We start from the raw sequence: 22359 nt of genomic DNA, 5'->3' as shown, positions 1-22359 counted from the left end.
CATGTACTGTACAGTACACGGATACATTATATAGGGTTTTCCAATAAGAGGTGTTATTTTGAATAGCCCGCTATTTCGGTAGATGTTACTTTTGAAGCTGTCATTTTTTGACATTTGACAAATAGAAACTACGCCATTAGTAAAAAAACGATACACGCTTCAACAACGCATTGAAATTATTAAATTTCACTTGAGTGAATCAAATGCAAATCATCTTGAGTGATGAGGCCCATTTCCACCTCAGTGGCTTCGTCAACAAGCAAAATTGTCGCATCTGGGTCTCGGAAAACCCAAGAGTTATTGTTGAAAAGCCTCTCTATCCTCAACGTGTGACTGTTTGTTGCGGTTTATGGTCCGGCGGAGTCATTGGACCTTATTTTTTCGAAAATGAGGCTGGAGCAACAGTTACGGTGAATGGATTGCCCTATCGAGAGATGATTAATGATTTTTTATGGCCGGAATTGGATGGTATTGATCTGGACAACGTTTATTTTCAACAAGACGGCGGCTACGTGCCACACAAACAACGAAACCATTGATCTTTTACGGAAAAAGTTTCTTTGAATATCAAAATAACACCTCTTATTGGAAAACCCTGTATAATTAGATACACGGAGATAAATCATAAAAATATGGCTTATTTTTTAGCAAGGAGAAGAAGTTCTGGGAATGAAAAAGGTATGAGAAGTTGGTAGGAATCTAGGAATCAGTTTGCTACGAGTGACGGACGAATGAATATATCCCTCCCACTGCTGCGCAAGGCGATGGGTCAAGAGACCAGTTGGAGAGGTCAAAGGGTCTCCCCAAAACAGCCTCTCCCGATCTGGCCCGCCACGCATTTGGTGGGCTGGCGCATCCTGAACACACCTCACCCAATAAACCCGGGCACTAAGTTAAAATTTCCCTTATTTCAGGTAAAAGTATTAATTAAACTTATATCGAATTTATTTCTTGGGCACTCAGCGAAAAATGAATATTGCCAATGTATTCGTAATCCGGTTAAAAACGGGATTGCAAACCGTTTTCTCACGTTTTCATGCACCTGCGTTGGCCTTGATAATCTACAGGGTTTTCCAATAAGAGGTGTTATTTTGATATTCAATCGTAAAAGATCAATGGTTTCGTTGCTTGTATGGCACGTAGCGCCGTCTTGTTGAAATTAAACGTTGTCCAGATCAATACCATCCAATTCCGGCCATAAAAAATCATTAATCATCTCTCGACAGGGCAATCCATTCACCGTGACTGTTGCTCCAGCCTCATTTTCGAAAAAGTAAGGTCCAAACTCCGCCGGACCATAAACCGCACCAAACAGTCACACGTTGAGGATAGAGAGGCTTTTCAACAATAACTCTTGGGTTTTCCGAGCCCCAGATGCGACAATTTTGCTTGTTGACGAAGCCACCGAGGTGGAAATGGGCCTCATCACTCAAGATGATTTGCATTTGATTCACTCAAGTGAATTTTAATAATTTAACTGCGTTGTTGAAGCGTGTATCGTTCTATATTTATTAATGGCGTAGTTTCTACTTGTCAAATGTCAAAAATGACAGCTTCAATAGTAACATCTACCGAAATAGCGGGCAAAATAACACCTCTTATTGGAAAACCCTGTTTAATGATGAAATGCGGAAATATTGGCATTTTTATGAACACGTGTTCCGACATCGTGATGTCACATTCGTATTTTACTAAAAGTTCACTAGGAAACCTATCAATTCATTCGTTAATGACCTGCAGTTTTAACTGGATTACGAATAATTTGTTGAGGTTTTTAACAAATTTGCAAAGTTCAATATTAGTATTTTTTCTCCGTGGCAGGTAATCAAATTAGCCTGTCTGGAATCGAAAGATTTTACGCAATTTGGCCACATCAGTTTCAGTTCTATCACTTCTAGTCATTTACTGCTCAGTGCTCGTTTGCTATTTTGTATGCGCGTTGTACTCAGTACTCTACTCGCGAAATCATTTTATTATAATTTAAGCGGATTTCGATTCTCAGTTGACATTTTTAACCAATAGCCAATCAACGTTCTACAGTCGAAAACAAATAAATTATAATCTGACGTGCACCAGGCTTTACTGGGGGTTATCCTTAGGAGATAGACATATACCTTCGCAGACTTTTCTGTAGATCTTTTAAAGATATACAATTCAGTAGTACATTATTTTTATGTATCTCATAAGGTTTAGCCAGTGTTAGCAATGGAAGCGTCCGAAAAAAAAATTGTTCCTACTTGATTACAAAACATCTCTTTTTCTTTACTTTCTATAAATATAATTCCTTCCGGAAGAAATTTTCTGGATGATAGTAAAAACTCCATAAAAATCTGTTACGTAGTTTAGAAGAACTAAGCGCACAAACAAACAGCACTGATAGCGAATATATTTTATACTATTTAGAGATGTAACAAACGTCGATGAGTTACGATTTTACATAGGAGATAATAGTTGCGTTCATAGATAATAGAAAGAAAGATTTTTCACAAAAACGGCGCTTTACAAATCATCCAAATGTTATAAAATTTTACATTTAAAATTTTATTTGAGGATACTTATCAAAAATACTAATTTCGGGTGTAATTCCGAATTTTTTTTAATGTGAATTCTGCAGAGTCCCAACTACTCCCAACCGTCTAGAGCCAGTGGGAGTTTTGCATCCCCAATCGGGAAATGTTGTGAGGCTGAAGGTCGTGGGTATGGGATTCAGATGGGAGGGAGGAAGGTGGGGAAGTACCTGGCTATCCAGATCTGGTCACCAAACACGGCTAAAGCCATTTCAAGCAATGTTTCAATATTGAATGGTCTTCTTACACTAGGGCAATACTGAGAGTATTTTCCACTCTGGAACGCGCCGCAAATATACTATATTTTATCAATCGATCATCGGATCGACCGAAAATGGGCAAATAGACTCGTTGTCGATGACAATGCACTCTCAACTTTTGGTGGCAATCACGAACAGAAACGCGAACTTATGTTTCGTTTCTTAAATGTCGGTCCTACCGGAGCGGCATTTGGTGAGGTCGTTAGTGTGGTTGACTCGTGGCTGGTCAAACCATTTTTATTTATTATTTATGTTTTAAAAGATATTAAAACAAGGTACCGGAAATTGGTCAAATAAGCAGTAACAATAATTCCGCATTCTTCGGGTGTGTTTCGCTCCATTGCTTGTTGTCAACTAATTTTCTATTTGTCTATAACATAAATGTCAAAGCAAAATGACATTTGACGCCATTTGCAAAAATTTAGTTATGCAAGTATGCATGTGGTCAATTATACATCTAATTTCGGTTGTCGGTACATGGGTGCGTGATGTGAAAGTGTATTCCTGCGTAACGCGTAAAATTATTCAAGTTCGTGAAGTTTTAATTTTAAATAAATCACTTCAGACTAGCGATAATGTAAATACAAAATAATATTATAGAAATCTCAAAAAAATGACGGCATTTCAGTTGCTTTTCAAGCTCGCCTTGCAAGTTGATATATTTGCGTTCGTCAAGTTGCTCTGATTTCTGATAACTTTTCTGAGTACCCTGAAATAAACTATCGAAATTTTGTCTAAAGGGAGAAAAATAATGATTTCGCCTCATTTCCACAAATCTGCTTACATGTTTCAAATTCTTGTTTCTTCCAGAAATTTTGATTTATTCCACCTAATCAGTTGAAATTTCTATGTATTTGCCGCTAAGTTTGATGCCGTGTTTATGGTCGAACTTTTTGTCTAAGTTCTCGTTTGCTATACTCGAAATTGGCTCCTTGCAAAACAGGTTCAGAGACATAGTTTATTTTCGTCCCGTAACCTGGTTAATGATCCCTTTCTAAATATAGCCACAAGTTGAAAGGTGAGCTGCAAGCAAAGCAGGACACCTCACCAGAATGTACCACCAAATAGCTATTAAAGTCTCTAAACGTTGATGGTTTTATTTTCGCTATTTTTACTACTGGCCTGCAATTCTGTCAATATTTTGGGAGTTAGTCGGGTTGGACACTTTAGCTAAAGGGTGTCAACATTCTAGGTGCTTGTTTCTGGTTTGCTTATTTTGGTATGTCCGCTTTTACTGAAGGGAAGCATCGAGAAGCTTGGAGCAGGGAGAGTTTTGACGGGGTCAAAGAATCTCTGGCTTTCGTCGTTGGCCTAAAAACTGCTGAGAGACGATTTTGTCACACTGTACTGACTGAGTCTGGCCAATTTCTAAGCTTATCCGACGCATAGTCAAATACATAAACACAACTCTAGTATTAAAATGTCCATATCGACATGTTTGTATGATCTGTTTTATGATTTTTTTTGTATGATTTGATGCTCTAAACGTGAGTTAAAAATTATTTATTTTTGTTGTATAGACCTCACTAGGTATCGTAACTGTTCTAAGGTCTACAAATCTCTAAATACAGGGTTTTCCATTAAGAGGGTTTATTTTGATATTTAATCGTAAAAGATCAATGGTTTCGTTGCTTGTGTGGCACGTAGCGCCGTCTTGTTGAAAGTAAACGTTGTCCAGATCAATACCATCCAATTCCGGCCATAAAAAATCATTAATCATCTCTCGATAGCGCAATCCATTCACCGTAACTGTTGCTCCAGCCTCATTTTCGAAAAAGTAAGGTCCAATGACTTCGCCGGACCATAAACCGCACCAAACAGTCACACGTTGAGGATAGAGAGGCTTTTCAACAATAACTATTGGGTTTTCCGAGCCCCAGATGCGACAATTTTGCTTGCTGATGAAGCCACCGAGGTGGAAATGGGCCTCATCCCTAAAGATGATTTGCATTTGATTCACTCAAGTGAATTTTAATAATTTCAATGCGTTGTTGAAACGTGTATCATTCTATTTTTATTAATAGCGTAGTTTCTACTTGTCAAATGTCAAAAAATAACAGCTTCAAAAGTAACATCTACCAAAATAGCGGGCTATTCAAAATAACACCTCTTATTGGAAAACCCTGTAGTATAACAAAAAGTCGCCATCCGCGTCTGTCTCTTTGTGCGCTTATTTCTTCTAAACTACGCAACGAATTTGGATATGGTTTTCACTAGCATTTAGAGAATTTCTCCCAGAAGGTTTAAATATATAATACATGCATATTACATTTATAGAAAGTAGAGAAAAGTCTATGTTTTGTAATCAATCGTGAAAAAAAATATTTTCGGGCGCTTACATTGCTAACGCTGGCTAAAACTTATGAGATACATCAAAATAATGTACTACGGAATTGTGTATCTTAACACAATGTTTGCGGGGGGTTTTTTAATCAATCTACGCCGTAAAGCGGGCAATTTTTATCATGTTCGCGCGCAAAATTCCGTTTCATGTAAAATAGCTATAACTTCTGAACTATTGATCACATTTAAATAAAATTTTCAGTATTTTACCTTATTCAAATTTTTTTATTATGATCTGGTCACAAATTTTTATATTTTTGAAGAAACAATTACGATATATAAGTTTAAATTTAAAAAAAACTGCACTTTTGTCGTATTGTCTATTTAGTCATTTTATGCACATTCAACATAGTATATATATATTTTTAAATACACACCACTAAACACTAATATTGTTTGAAAGTATGAAATCGTTGGAAACAATTCCCTTCATGTAAAGGTACATCATAGAATTTACACATGTACCGGGTTTCGCTAAGTATTTTGTGTACCGCGCACACACGACATCGCTTTCGCAGATTCTTATTTTTACCAGGGCCTTCAATCTTTTCCAATATATGTTTTCGCATATCCATCGATAGTCTTCCTGGAGGATCAGATTTTGAAGATTTTTTTTCGGATACCAGATGTTGATGGTGTTGGTTCCGGGTCTTGACTATTATCTGACGAAATCTGATCGGCCACCCAGTGCTCTGCGATTTCCTTAAAAAATTGTTTATATTTTATTTTCCTTTCTTTTACGGAGTTGTACACAACAAATGAGTTGAATAATGCACAATTTATTATATACATCGCTAGCCTTTTTGTCCATTTGGTGGTTTTTCGTAAAAAAGAATAATACGAAAGATATTGGTCTGCTAGGTCAATGCCTTTCTTATATTTATTGTAATCGATTATCATTACCGTAGTCCATTTTATAGGGTATTTTTTATGAAAAAATATCCCTTTATTATGTAACAAATAAATTTTCGAGCACAGCACACAAATACTTTGTACGAAATTTTTAAAGCGGAATGTAGACAGAAAAGAAAATAGAGAACGTCTTGAACGAAACAATATCGCTTTAAAACTGAAGAAATATAAAGATTTAAAAAAAAACGAAACATTTATCTTACAGTTATTTTATTTCAAGTGCATGTTTTATGACCACAGTCGGCCAGCTACCCGACCCAATTCCACGAATTGCCAGGTACCTAGTACACGTGTCACGAGAGCTGACGCATAATTTTTACTTCACAGAGTAACCAACATCATACGTTACTCGTAATATATTGTTACTCTAAGTGTGCCTACAACGCATTTTGGCGTCTCCCGCGCTTTACCAATAGTGTACAAATACGAAAAACGCTTTTAAGCGTCTCCCGCTCTCTACCAACAGTACGCAAAAGACGCTTTTAAGCGTCTCCCGCAAACAATGTGTTAAAAAGGCCTACAGAAAAGTCAGCAGTGGTATATGTCTATCTCCTAAGGATAACCCCCAGCAACGTCAGCTAGTATAATAATAAATAAATGCTATCCTCACTGGGATCTCTCGTACTGAGGATTTCATTTATATATTATTAAAATTTAGTAGTGTGTATAAAATGAAGTAATTATACATACATTTTGTTGTCATTGTGTTTTTTAGTGCAGTCGAGTGGTTTCGGTTTCAGTCTGTATTTGGTGTCAGTATATTTTCTATTTCTGTTCTCCCTATGTTTTGTGTTCAGCTTTTCATTAGAGATTAAAATTTTATAATATTGTTGTTAGTTTTGAATGAGAGTTGTGTTTTCTTTTTTAGTACCATAACATAGGAAGCTTTTTTCCCCAATGTTGCTTATTGGATATGTTTTTGACCCTGAGATATAGTGTTTCTAATATATTACTATAATTATTGTTTTAAATTATTCTTGTATGGTGATTTGAACCTCTGATTAAATAAACAAGGAATACATCATAGTGCTTCTGTTAATTACGTGGTTCGTGTGAATACTTTATTCTTTAGTTTCCAGTTTTTTTTTACGAAATCTCTTCCTGTTGATTCAGTTTTTTTAAATTTGTTTTTGAAATCCAGATTGTTTATTTTGTGTTTTAATTACGATCGAAATAATATTATACAATAAGCAAACCTTACTTTGACTAAATGGCTAACTTTGTCCAGGTGTAAACTTTGACTAGATAATCTGCTGCATCCGCTTTATCATACAATATTATTTCCTCAACATCTCCAGATTCTGTTCATCTCGTAATTCGTTATAAACGATCAATCCAAACATTAAACATTGTCATCAATTTATCTCTTCTGTTTATTCATCTTTGTCAGTATTATCACCATCTGATGATTGATGACTGACAACGTCAATTGTTATTGCATTGTTGATGTCATAAGTATTCTGATGGCATGGGTAGTATACCATTACAGTTTCTTCTGCCCAACGCCTAGCACCCAGTGACACGCACAGAGTCTGTCATCAAGGTAGGCAGTAGGAAAAATAGCGAATTAATCATTGAGGAATATAGATAGAGCCAGCTTTGGCGTTTGAAGTGTGGGCACGCATATCGGATTATTGTCCACTGTGAGATATCACGGGCATAAGTCGGGTAGTCTCCGGCGATAACTTCAAAATGCCAACATGCACGTTGTCGTTGAGATATTATATAAGTCGTACTGGAAGATATAGGGAAAGCAATGGTAATTTGTAGATGGCAATTTCATCGATAAGTAGGGTTTTACCATAATCAGTGGTCATGTAAATTGACTTATTAATGTTAAAAATTCGTGAAGCATTTGCTCGGCGATGCGCGGCTGCCGGTTACTCGTTCGACTCGTTCGTTGAGTTCTTTCGCCGTCAGAAGGATTCGGGCGACATCTACAGCCGCCACATCCCTCTTCCTACTTCCCGCACGGGAACAACATTTCAACAACTGATATTGCAGGGAATGTAGGCTCTATTTATATATAACTCAATGGAATAAATTGATATTCAAAAATTACCATTGCTAGCTGTAACCGATTTTGGGTGGGTTTGCCTAAGACATTTAAAATTTCAAACTAACCACTGTATGCATATTACAAGCTTATTACTGGAAGCATAATATTTCCATAATTTTCCGCTAAATGAACACAGAAAGAAAACCAAAATCATGTTTCTTTAGTCAAGTTGTCCTAATTTATTAAATGCATCAACAGATGTCACTGACTGCCATGTTTGCTAGTAATGTCGAAAAGCACTGCTTTTGAGAAACTAACACAAATGAGTAGTCGTTTGATGTCATTGGTACACGGAGAAAACTTGCTGATAAAATATTGCCATTTCCTAATAAACATTCAGGAAAACACGAATGTGTTATTACGATTTCTGGAACACGTGTTCATCAAAATTCTAATATTTTCGCATTTCGTCGTTTTCTTGTCGGGACAAACGCAGATGCATCAACACTTGTTCCGATATATTATGAATATACTAAACGTTTATTAGGAAACCTACGGCTTGGAATCCCGCTTTTAACAATATTTTAATAATTCAGCTATACTCATTTTACTCCGTGTACGTTTGAATGTATAAAATAGAATCAACATTTGAAAATGCATTGTGCGTCATTTTGCATACTTAGTTACTGCTTTTGACACGTTATTATAGCGTTTTGTTCTGTGTGGCGTTGCGTATCGTAATTGGTGGTACTTCGTATTTTTGAAAGTGAATATTGATGTCTTTCAATAAGTTCATGCATTTTATATGGACGGCACGTCTCTGCGTAGCGCCACTTCTCAGTTGTCATGTAGTCGTATTGACTTATTGTATCTCCCAGTCCAGTATATTGTGCAATCGTACCTGCCAAAGCGGAAGCCAACACTTTGCCAATTAATTTATACATTCGGCACTACATGCTATTTTATTATTAATATACAGGTGGTTTTATTATGGTAAGAACCAGTGACAGTTCGTGTGGGCAGTGAACTCCCAATCAAAAGTTAATAAACTTTATAATAAAAATGTTTTTATCATCCAAAAGAGGTGCCTACGAAAAATTACAAACTCTGATCACCGGGATTCGTGTAGACCAATTTTTAAAAATCTCAATCTTCTGACAGTGACGGACATATATATAATGGAGTTATGCCTGTTAGTTCGATCATCTCCAGAAAAGTTCCCACAAAAAAACTCAGCACATAAACACGCTACAAGGTTCACAGAAATCTTATTAATCCCAAAAGCAAAATAAAACTATATTTCAAAAAGGACCACACTACATGGCCATTCAAGTATATAACAACCTTCCACGTAGCATCAAACAAATAACCGACATATTAAATTTAAATCATCACTAAAAACATTTCTTTTAAACAAATGTCACTACACCTTAAATGAATACCTTACATAAATTAAATACCTCTGTTTTTTGTTTATTATTTACATACATTTGTTAACATGTAATTGTTGAGTTATGTAATATAATGTGTATTTGTTGGGTTAGCTGGAAGAAATAGGATGTAACCTAAAAGCTATACCCTTTTTACTCTGTATTTTTGTGCAATAAATATTTTTTTGATTTTGAATTTTGAATTTGAATAATAATATTTGGCTAATTTATGTACCGCCTTTTCCGTAAAAAATCACCTCAAAGTCGCTGTACAAATATAAAGATTAAATAATATATTTATTTATTTATTAATTAACGCCCTTTTTCGGGGCTTTTACATATGAATATTAAGAAATATACATTATTTATTGTACATAACTGAATTGCTTCATTAACAATATTTTATATTTGTTTAAAGATAAATTAAATATGTGGACGCTGACTTGGTATAATTGTTTCCCTCCATTAGTATTCTGGGCAAAGAGGAATACATATGGTAGTTAGTCCCGGAATTTCGGCACTGAAATAAATCCTGACTTCTAGTATTACGTTGTGTTTCCGGAAGCTTATAAATTCTAGCAATACCGGACTATCAACTAAGTCATTTAGAATTTTATATAGAAATACCAAGTCAGTGAAAATTCTTCTGTCTGACAATTTGAGCATATTCATATAATTTAACAGAGTGTTGTAGTTCAACATAATTGCTGCAATACCCATTTTAAAATTATATACAGCTGGCTTACAACTAGTATTCATTAAAACTAGTGACTTACGTCTAAGACTTATATCTAGTGACTTAGGCCTACAACTCAACTGTCTTAATGACATATATATTTACATTTGGAGAAACTTACTAACTAACATCTTACTAACTAACATCATACTTACATCTAAAAATACATTAACAAGGATACAAATACAATATAGTATCGGTGATTCAATCCAATTCTTGAAAGAATTTAGTTTTTACGTACAAAACTATTTATTCGTATTCATATTCCGTATGCACACGCGCAAACAATTAATTCATCTTAATATATAAAACATAACTAAATAACTAACATTGATCAGGTCTCAGCTTTGAATAGATAGTTAGACTGATTTGCGTTTTCTGCTTTGCCTTACTTTGACTAGATGGCTAACTTTGACTGAGCTTTTTAATATGGTACTTAGCTATGCAAAAAAGTTTGAAAAAAGAATTATCATTGAGATATGACGTTTCTTAGAACAAATTTTATAGTTCCTTATTTGATATTTTTTAAAGAAGTTACCTAAAATATTTATGGTTTATAATTAAGTAGGTGCTTAAATACTTATCTACTTACAAATCTTACGATTTCAAAGGAAATTTTAGTTTTAGATATTATGAGAAATATACTTTTTTGAACGCGAGGTATACTGTTAACAGAACTATTGGTATTAAGTATTGATTTTTGTATTTAAATGATGCTTGTTTTCATTAATTTGCACAATACTGTAGAATGATAACAATTATTATTCCAGTAATATTTTACTATAAATAGCGTCATTTAGCGATAACCCCAAGTGCATTGTACTGTAATAGTTTAACCCCCATTATACAATATATTTACTTATAATATAATCTATATTCAGAACCTACTCTGTTTTTTTTTTGTTTTTAATGTTTCCGACTTTATGTCCGGGTAAAATCTTCCCCGTAGGAAAAACTAAACCCTTCCACACACTTTTCCACAAATAATCATCTAGTCAATCAACATTATGCAAGTGCATTATATAAGCAAAATAAATACAAAACAATACAAGAACAACACGTCAACTCATCAGAGATCAAATGATGATGACTCCAGATATTATTCAGAGGGTTCGGCTCGGTAGAACTCCTAACAGGGCCTATAAATCTTACTGGTCCCTCAACATAAATATTTAAAAAATCTTTCGTAATAATTTATTATTATTATTTTTGTGTGAATACCACACAAGACTCTCAATTACTCCCGACTGGCCGGTGCCAGTGATTTTTAAATAGACAAACAACATGCCATCATTTTGCCACTATCAAAATCAATATCAATCACCGTCTACTAAGAAATCCCGAAACTTTCCATTTCCAACATTCCTTTCCAAAGAACAAACTCAATCAACTCCCAACCTCTTGTGCGAATGTGTATACTATGTAACATCCACTTTAGTGGCAAAATTCCTGATATATTTAGCGATAGGCTTCAGAATTTTTATTAATTCCTCAAGGTGATTTGTTCGGTTTTAAGAACAACTCTTATGGTGTCATAGAAAACGTTAAGCTTTATATTCAAATCTTGAAGTTAACCACAGAAAAATTAAAATGTACATCTACATCAAACCAAAGGTTCCGACCGCAATTTGAGAGAAAAATATGAAATTTTGTGATTTTTTTTTATTAATTGACAAAAAGTGAGGTGGCTATAATGTTTAAAATTCATCTGAATATTAAAAAATATATTTTTTGCTATCAGTAATTTTAATTTAGACGAAATAACGTAAGACGAGATTTTTTAAAGTTTTTTATATTTGCATTCAAAATTTTAATATAAAAAAAAAGTTTATTTCTAATAATAAATTTTGAAAATGTATTTCATCACCTTTCAAAAACAGTTTTTAGTTTTTGGATACGTTCAGAAATTTGCATTTATTTGTATTTTATTGAGATGCTGAAATACACACAAACTCTCTTACAGACAGACAGACAGTTTCACACTTTAAGAAATATAACGGTCAATATGTCAGAGGCCTTGGTTTAATTTATCGACTGTCTTGTTTTCACCTGACTTCACTTGACCCAAACTTATTGCCTCTTTTTTTGTTGTTGTTATTTTACATTCTTATTGTTTCATTCTTACATTTGTTGCACGCCGTTATTAGACGGTTGGTACTTTCTTTGTTATTTTATTGTAAAATTTCATATTGACTGTTGTGTACATTTAAAACAAAATAATAATAATTAGCAACGCTCTGTATTGTGTTATTAAAAATAATTCTCAAGCATTCACGTCTTATGCGCAGAATTCACACACGGATCCGCCCGTGTATTCCCGCGACGGACAGATCGGCTCGAACCATCGGTCCGTTATCGTCTGTCATTCACGAGCCGCTCTGTGTGCATAACCTCATTCGCAGTCGACGAGCATGACATCATTCAATGATGGTATCCCCATTTTTTCCCCTAGATTTCAGAATGAGTTTGTATGAAGTGAATTAATAAAAGTTCCAAAATTACCCAGAACATTTAAAAATTCCCAAGATTAGCAGATTCGCACGGCGGCTATTCGTGTGTGAATTCTCTGCACTGGCCACAAATAAACGAATAAGAATACCTTACTAATTGAGATGCTGACCATGATGCAATATTTTTTACTGCGTACCCACCTTCCTTATTAAAATAAATAAATTGCGAGATAGCGCCATTTCAGTGACAAAAAAAAATAACGTACGGCAGATTAATCATCCATTTATAGTACAAGATTTCTTATCTAAACACTTCCCGTCATTGGTCGTGCTTTGCGCGAAGTTTTTCTTCCCCTTGTTTTGAAGATCAACTGTGCAAAATTTTATAAGCCTTGGAATAAATATTTGGAACATTTTTGTAAAAATCAAATCTACGCCGCCCGCCCGACACAGGATACAGACAGACACTCTCCTTTACTTCTCGGACTTGAAGTGAAATAAACTGCGCTATGTAAATGCCATATTATTATTATTTACATAAATATATAGGAGCTGAACTCCCCGGCGTTGCCCGGGCTTTACACAGAGATCTTAGAAATCAGATGTAGACAATGTCCTTTCTCTTGTGTGCAAAATTTCAATCAATCAATTTTGCTCTAAAGGGTGTGAAAAGGAGATGAGGTGGTTTTTCTAAATGTGATGTATGTATATTAATCGTAAGGTTCGCCCTAATCTAGAATATGCCAGCGTTATTTGGTTCCATTCTATAATGTTCACATTAATCATATCGAATCCGTACAGAATCGCTTCTTAAGGCGAAGCTTAATGCTAAATAGTGATTTTCCATTAATCTTTATAACCATAGACATATGAATATTAGTAGACCTGCCCTAAGTGATTAAAAGCGTATTATCCCCACTCCCCATACCGGTTCCATTGGAGCCGGCTGGGCTCGCGTATGGCCTCAAGTGAAATTTGAAAACGTGACGTCATCATTCTTGTGCGAACTATGGTCGAGGCATCATCGGTTCATTTTACGAAATAACACGGCAAAATGTTGACTTGTGATATGAAAACTTGTAAAAATAGATGTGAAAAAGAGAATAAACCCAATTGTCGTATTATATTCCATAAGTAAGCATTATTTTACTTTATTTTAAGCTTATTCACACCGTATTATATGGATCAGTTTTAGAAACATATACTATCACATCACAATGTAGCGATTCTCAAGTGTGCTCATCGTTGTTTACTGGGGTAAGTAAATTATGAAACATTTGTAAAAGTGTCTTAACTAAATACTCTGAAACTAACTACGACTCTGCAAACAGAAGAAATTTACTTTGCCGAATTTGGACTTCGCAAATTAGTTCATAACGTGGCGAGTAATTTGCGCTCCCATGTAAAAATGTCTATTCATTCAAAAGCAGATTTTACTTTTAAGAAATAAATGGTGATATTATAATGCGAGATGCCTATTTACTGTCAGATTGATTTATTGACGAATCACAGTCAGCCTTACGCCCTTCGTTCTTCAACAGTTGATTTTACCCCTCGCCATTATCTTCTCGTCTATTAATTCCTATGTCTGTGTTTATAACGAATTGGTTTACATTATGAATACCAAAAAATATGCTTTAGATAAATTGATGCTTTTCCTATCGTATCCCTTGAGTAGAATTCAAATAAAAATAATTTACTCAATATAAAATATAAATGTAAACTACTAAAAAATGTATTTATTCAATAGAAATGTATGAACGCATAAATGAAACAACTTAAAAAAAACATACCATATTATGGTTAAGATTATCTGTGACAGTTTCCCTTGATTAACTTTTTTGCGTTCTTATATTTTTTTTTTACAAAATAAAGAAAAACCACTTTTGCGCATGAACTCGAGCGTTTCTTGACTCCGTTTGCCAAGCTATTTTAATGCCTATTACCTGTATTCGTCACGAAATAAGGCATAGCATAAGAATATACATATTTCTGGCTTGTAGCTTCCTCTTCAGGGGAATTGCTTGGAGGTTAGGGCTTGAAATAGGCGATTACTCATAACTTGACATTATCTTTATTGTTTTTGTGTCCTATTTTGTCATAGCAGTAACTTTTAAATTATCCTGTATTGTAACATTAATTACACGAAGTTAATACAAGGACCAAGTCAAGACTTGGTTCGTTAGTAAATAAATAAATGTAGAGATTCACTTTCCTCTTGCTTTTAAGTGTGCAAGATTTCATCAATCTCAGAATAAAACTGAGCAGTTTATGTACCAATGTACGCACGCACGTATGAATGTGCGTGCGTATATGTGATGATATGATGTATGAAGGTGTTGTAATTCATAACAGTTGTAATTCATAGTTTCATGGAGAAATCGATCTGCCGCAAGAGTCGATAGAAATTAATATGCGAGCATTGTCTGAATGGATAATAATCCAAGACGTACGGGTATTGAGAGGATATGAGATTATATATGTAGATATTAAAATAGAATTTACAAGCCACAAAGAGGATAAACTAATAACAATTTATTGAAAAAAAAATTCGTACGTGTTTACATATATACACCGTCTCGTTCTTCTGTAACCCGGGCGTTATTTTTTATTTTTTATTTGTTTTATTTTCTGTCAACAAAGTTTAATAAAAGGGAACTTCTTTTTTAATCTGGCAACACTGAGAACCACCGATTTTGGAACAAATTTTAGTACATTCGAATGTGAGGTTATGTTCGATATCCAAAAGTGACTGTGTGACATTTAAAGGGAAAATACATTGATGTAATAATTAGTCATTGGGAAAACAGCATAATTTATTTTTTAATTGCTGTGCGTTTCTTCCACATATTTATCTCTTAACTCTTTATAAATGGTTTCTTTGGATACACCTACATTTCAAAAATTATGCGAATCGACGCAAAAATTAATACGATGAAATTACTTTTAAGTTTGATACTATTATGTTTGAAAAATCACTTTGCTTGATGCCTTAATATTTCTGATAAGTGCTTATGAGATATACGAAGAAATTTCAAAAGGTTTTAATTGCAGCACCTGCATACCAAGTCACTACTCAGAACTTCACAGAGTTTGGTGACGTCACAGCCGCCGAGTGACGGGCGTCGCTCTCGGTGACGTAGGCTAACCACGTGGCCACTTGGCAGTTCCCCCACTCCTCACTCCCCGCGCCACGTCCCTCCTCTCTGTCCGCTCCTCTCTGTCCGCAATCCGGCTTCCGGCTTCCGGAGTTCGAGGCTGATTAGTAAAGCGGATGTTTTATTTATTCAAGTAATGCATTATCAATGTTGGGTAAAGTCATGCCGCTGATAACTCCTTCGTTACTTATGAACTTCTGACTTCTGACCTCTTTAATAATGCATATTTGGGTCATTTGTGTCTAAATCGTTGTTTTTGGAAAAATAACATCGGAAGAAAAGATGTACAAATATTTTTTCTAGTTTTCCACGATAACTCAATACAATGCGGTAAAGGTCGATGGTCTGATTTCATTTATCTAAGATATATATCCATTTAACCAATTGGGCGCATTTTGCACCCAAAATTTAATTATAAAAACATCCTAATATCATAGAACTTCCTTCTTCTTCTGGCGCTAGTAAAATTAAATTGTTGATGGTAATGTTAATTGTATGTGTATTATTATGTTATTTGTAAATATATATGTCGTTAAGATAGTAGTAGGCCTTAGTCGTAAGTCACTAGATATAAGTCTTAGATGTAAGTCACTAGTTTTAAGTCAGTAGTTCTAGTATTAATTATTAAATAGATATATTACTTGAGGTGATTTTTCACGAAAACGGCGCTATATAAATTATCCAAATATTATTATTATTATTATTAGTGACAATTCAACACACTCAACCTAACCTAACCTATATTTATAAGCAATAATTAGTCGCCTTAAATATCAATACAAATTGAAGACATCTCCCGAGTAAAAATAAATGCCGAGTAAAAATAAATATATGAAAATAAATATTTTTACTCCGAAGATATTTTCAAATTTATGCTCAATGAGTGTAGTTTTTAAGCGGATATCATTATTTGCTTTACCGCTTTAAAAACGGATTCCAGGACATGTTGTCATCGTGGTTAATGATATTGCGGATTCCTTGGCAAAACAGGGAGCATCCAACCTGATTGTTCCCCTCATAAACCACATTCCCCTATCCGATATTTTTTCAATCCTCAAAGATAGATTCCGCAATGTTTGGTCAGAATATTGGCACACTGCTAATCAATCCAAGGGATCCTACCATGCCCTCAATACAAAGGACTTATCACATCAAAACCGTGGTTTCAACAATTCCTCAATTTCTCCAAAAAATAAATTTCCTCACTTATTTTAATGAGGATTGGGCATTGTTCCGTTCTTTCTCATCTTTTTAAAATTCACGTGCTTGACTCCCCAGATTGCAGGGTTTTCCAATAAGAGGTGTTATTTTGAATAGCCCGCTATTTCGGTAGATGTTACTTTTGAAGCTGTCATTTTTTGACATTTGACAAGTAGAAACTACGCCATTAATAAAAGAGGAACGATACACGCTTCAACAACGCATTGAAATTATTAAAATTCACTTGAGTGAATCAAATGCAAATCATCTTGAGTGATGAGGCCCATTTCCACCTCGGTGGCTTCGTCAACAAGCAAAATTGTCGCATCTGGAGCTCGGAAAACCCAAGAGTTATTGTTGAAAAGCCTCTCTATCCTCAACGTGTGACTGTTTTTGTGCGATTTATGGTCCGGCTGAGTCATTGGACCTTACTTTTTCGAAAATGAGGCTGGAGCAACAGTTACGGTGAATGGATTGCGCTATCGAGAGATGATTAATGATTTTTTATGGCCGGAATTGGATGGTATTGATTTGGACAACGTTTACTTTCAACAAGACGGCGCTACGTGCCACACAAGCAACGAAACCATTGATCTTTTACGATTGAATATCAAAATAACACCGCTTATTTGAAAACCCTGTACATTCTGTGGTCTAGAAGTGGGAACTGTAGATCACACATTTTTTGGTTGTCTCTCTCTAAACAAATATCCTCTCTTCTGTCAAGCTTTATCTAAAATTGAATCCCCTCCATTCAACATCTCATCTCTTCTAAGTCTGAATTTGACTCCAAACTTCCATATAATTTTGAAATTTGCCAATTGAAACAAAATTTATTTATAAATTCACCTTCACTCTCTCCATAATTTTAAATGATGGCCTAGAACTGAAGGGTGAAAATCAGAAACATTTATGTTTAACTTCACAAAAAAATATATTATAATCGTGTAATTTCAAATGAATACCTGACAGTAATACTCGGTAAAAGGTAGAATCATTTGTTTGATGTCTGATCGAATCGGATATTTTGAGGAATGATGTCAACAATTTCCTGTTCTGTCATTTGGGAATCTCCACTTGATTAAATTCTTTCAGTTAACCAAACCACAAAAAGTGATGTTTTACTGATTTAAAAAAATGGTTTCATGATAACTCAACACAGTGACAATTCAACACACTTTTAAAAAGTGATATAAAGTCATTAGAAACGATGAAATTTTTTTTTTAACCTAACATACTTAACCCAGTTAATAAAGTTTTTGTTTCATCACTTTCCATGACTTTATATAACTTTTTAAAGATGTGATGAATTATCATTTTGATGATTTATCCGGTCACCTAAAAAATATCAATAGTTATTAATTTGAGTCCATCTGTCTATACTAATAATAAAATTTTACTTAAATTTGACTTTCTTATTAGCATTTTTTCAATATTATATTACCTAACTGCCTGAAGAAAGTTTGAAAAATATCATTGTGATAGGGACCTTTCTTTGGACAAATTGTACTATTCCTTATTTGATATATTACATAAAATATTAAGTACGTACACGGAAAAAAATAACAATTGATAATTTATTAAAAATCTCTTGTAATTATTGGTAATTCCGGTTAAAAACGGAAATGCAGGCCTTACGGCGAATTAACAGGTTTCCTGATAAAGTTTTAGTAAATTTCGAATACATTAGTATTCAACTATGACGACGTATTCCTACATCATTATAATGTATTCATAATTTACTAAGACCTAAGTAGTAATTTAGTAAGTAAGACCTGCAATCCTGTTTTTTAGCCGGAATTACCAGTAATTTGAAGCGATTTTTGTAATAAATTATCAAGTATTTAAGTACCTACTTACAAGTCTTATGATTTTGAAGGAAATTTTGGTTTTGGTTTAATAAATATGCTCACAGAACTACCAGTAATAAATAATACATTGTATAATTTAATAATGAATTAATTCATTGCAAGCGGTTCAGTAATTATTACGTCTTGTTATGGCGACAGTTTCCCTATTAAACTTATCATTAAAGCAATGCTCGATTGAAACCGTTGTTCTTGCAATGACTTGCCACCATATTTGGTAAATGATTATGCAGCTCCTAATCAATATCCGTGTTGGTGCCATGTTGTGATTTCTTCTTTGATTCAGGATCTGACCGATTCGGTTTCTGACCAATCGACTTCTGACCGATTCAGTTTCTGACCAATCGACTTCTGACCGATTCGGTTTCTGACCAATCGACTTCTAACCGATTCGGTTTCTGACCGATTCGGTTCTAACCATAGACATTCAAATTGATAGGCCAGCCAATCAGGGAAAGGGGAACAAACCAAATTTCGAGGAGGATTTGTCAATACATGAATCTGACAGCATACAGACAACTCGCATTGTAATATCACTATTCAGTCTTCGAAAATAAAAATTGCTTCCGAATTTCTAGTCCTTTTTACAAATGCGCGCAAATTGCTGACAACGTAAAAAACTGAACTAAAAATCCCAAATCGGGTGAACAAAAGTTCGGTCTTGTTTCCAAAATTGAATATTTTGTTCCACGTCTTAGTTAGACTCTAAGGACGGGTTGTTTCGGAGAACTTGAACAATTCTTCAAATTTCAAAGTCAATTTTCAAGTTCTGTGAAAGATATTTTTAAGTTCTGTTTTTATTTCAGTTCTGTCAAGCAACTAGCCTATAATGATATAATAACAGAATTTGAATAGGACTTTCACATAATCCGTAAATGAACGTTGAAATTTGATGAATTGTTCAAATTCTCCGAAACAACCCGTCCTAAATGTGTTATAATTTACCCATCTCACTAATTTTTAGCGTCGCTACGCCAGGCGGTTCGTTTAAAAACGAACATTCAGATCTCGAGTTGAAAGTACCACAATGCACTGCCCTGCAAACTTTTGCCTTACTTTGGAACATCACCAAGAAGTGTTTTATTTTAATTTTCAAAGTTCAGGCACAAAGATTTGAATGCTTTACGATAATTTTCTAAAGAATTTTATTTAAAGAATAAATAAAATAAAAATGTAAATGTTCGTTGGTTCAAAATGTTAAATCTTCGAAAATTCTTCACCGATTGTTTTGAAATTTTGAAACAACGTTGCCTTCGAATTACGCGTGTGTTTTTATATATTTATATTATATAGATGTCATATTTGATAGGTAAAAACTTGCTATTTTGAAAAACAGCGTAATCTGTTGGACAAACAGTGACCGGATAAATCATCAAAATGATAAATCATCACATCTTTAAAAAGTTATATAAAGTCATGGAAAGTGATGAAATAAAAACATTATTAACTGGGTTAAGTAGGTTACTTAGGTTAGGTTTAAATTTTTTTTTTCATCGTTTCTAATGACTTTATATCACTTTTTAAAAGTGTGTTGAATTGTCACTGTGTTGCTATCATGAAACCTGGACAAACACTTTTTTTTATTTTAAACAGCGCCATTTGTTGAACATAAAAGCAACACGAGCTATTGTTTTTCTTTCTGCACAGACAGATTGAGCCACAGCAGCGCGTGGCGGGGTACAGCTAGTTATACAATAAAACCATAACCGAAAGTGGGTTCGTGAGTAGGAGATTTTTAACTTTAAAGCAGTTTTTATGGTCTATAAGCAGTCTGATAATCTATTTTTTTCTGGGCCTATAAAAAGACTTAGATAAAAAACACTCGGTAATTTCAAAGGCAAAAATGTGTTCTAATCGCAGTATTTAATTAAAGTATCGAAAACATTTTTAAGCGGATCAAATTTTCTAACCAAAAACACATAAACGTTACTAGGAAGTGCATCGCCTTAATAATTAATGTTAGACACAAAGCAAAGTTAATACATATTATGAGATATATTTAGAATAAATTATTTTTGCTTAGGTGCAGTTATTAATGTACGTGTTACAGTCATAGTGATTAAATAGCTATTATACATAATGACTTGTCATTATATATAATAACAAAATTGTTTAGACACTTTAGACAATATGATAAATAAATCACTTTATCCGGATATTATTCATAATATCGGGTCAAAGTTAGCCAAAGTAATAAATACGGTCCAACTGACTAGTTACCCCCCTATCCTAACCTTACCTATAAAAACCCAACCTAACCTAACCTAACCTATCATAACCCAACCTAACATAACCTATCCTAACCTAATCTCACCTAACCCAACCTAACCTAACCTAACCTTTAATAACCCAACCTAACCTAACCTAAGCTATCATAACCCAAATTAACCTAACCTAATCTATAATAACCCAACCTAGTTTAAATTTACTTTATAAATTAAAGGCAAATTGAAATATAATTTTATAATCTTTACCTTACCTACTTGTTTTATTACTTTATCCAAGACTTTGAAGATGTTATATAAAATGGCTAGTTAATGTGATTAATTCTGTGCCAATTATCACTTTGTCTAAATTGGGTAGACATTATAAATAATGACTGGTTAGTATATACAATAATATCCGGATTTATTACTTTGGCTGTAACATATGTATGAGTTGACCACAGGAATGACAGAAATGCTACCTTTTTGGGATTATTTACGATGCAGAATGTGGACTTTTCAATTTCCACCATTTACTAATCCATTCCATATCAACGACAGCCGGATTCTAACAAAATGTTCCAAAAGGTAGGGCAGGTAGCCTGTGACCTTGTAGTATCTAATACGTATACATTTGTGAACCGAAACGCGAGCCGAGCCACGAATTACGGAAAAAGGAAAGAAGAAACTGCTTGCGGCATTTCGCGTCATTTGCGGTTGCTTCGTTCCTTTCCCGTAAGTTGAAAATGCAGACATACCGGCTCTTTCTATATTGAGTGTCATTATTTTTCTTTGCTCCAATACCAATAGTTTATGTTTATCGTCTTGACTAGGTGTTAATTAAATTTACATAATAAAAACTAATATTTGTTTTTGACAAAATATTCTTCCCCCCCCCCCCGCCCGTCGATAGCTTTTACGCCTTGTTTTAACCCCATATTATTTGGCAATTTTTTTGCCTATTTTTCAATTGTAAGTACTGAATTTTTCGAATATGGTGAGTTTTTGCGAAAAAGCTAGGGATTATTATTTTTTCGGCATACCATCACTGGTTGTGAGTAGTGATTCCCGGGAATTTATTCCCGAAACGGGGAATATTGCGGAAATTTTCTTCTAAATGGTGAAATTCCTATGAGGTTGCCTGCTACAACGAAATTTCATGTTAATTACAATGTATCATATGAATTAGAGCATACCGAGAACAGAACTTTTAGAATTTTTGGAAAATACCG

General features: G+C 34.2%; 1 protein-coding gene across 3 annotated transcripts in view; it reads left to right on the top strand.

Annotated features, from left to right (window-relative positions):
- LOC149414877 (guanine nucleotide-releasing factor 2-like) overlaps positions 1-22359 on the top strand; it is a 260051-nt gene that overhangs the window by 188956 nt on the left and 48736 nt on the right. The gene's annotated exons all lie outside the window — the stretch shown is intronic.

Source organism: Hesperophylax consimilis, chromosome 19, assembly GCF_061612785.1.
Source record: "Hesperophylax consimilis isolate HC1 chromosome 19, BYU_Hcon_1.0, whole genome shotgun sequence".
Lineage (NCBI taxonomy): Eukaryota > Metazoa > Arthropoda > Insecta > Trichoptera > Limnephilidae > Hesperophylax > Hesperophylax consimilis.
This window is presented reverse-complemented; position numbering and strand designations above follow the sequence as displayed.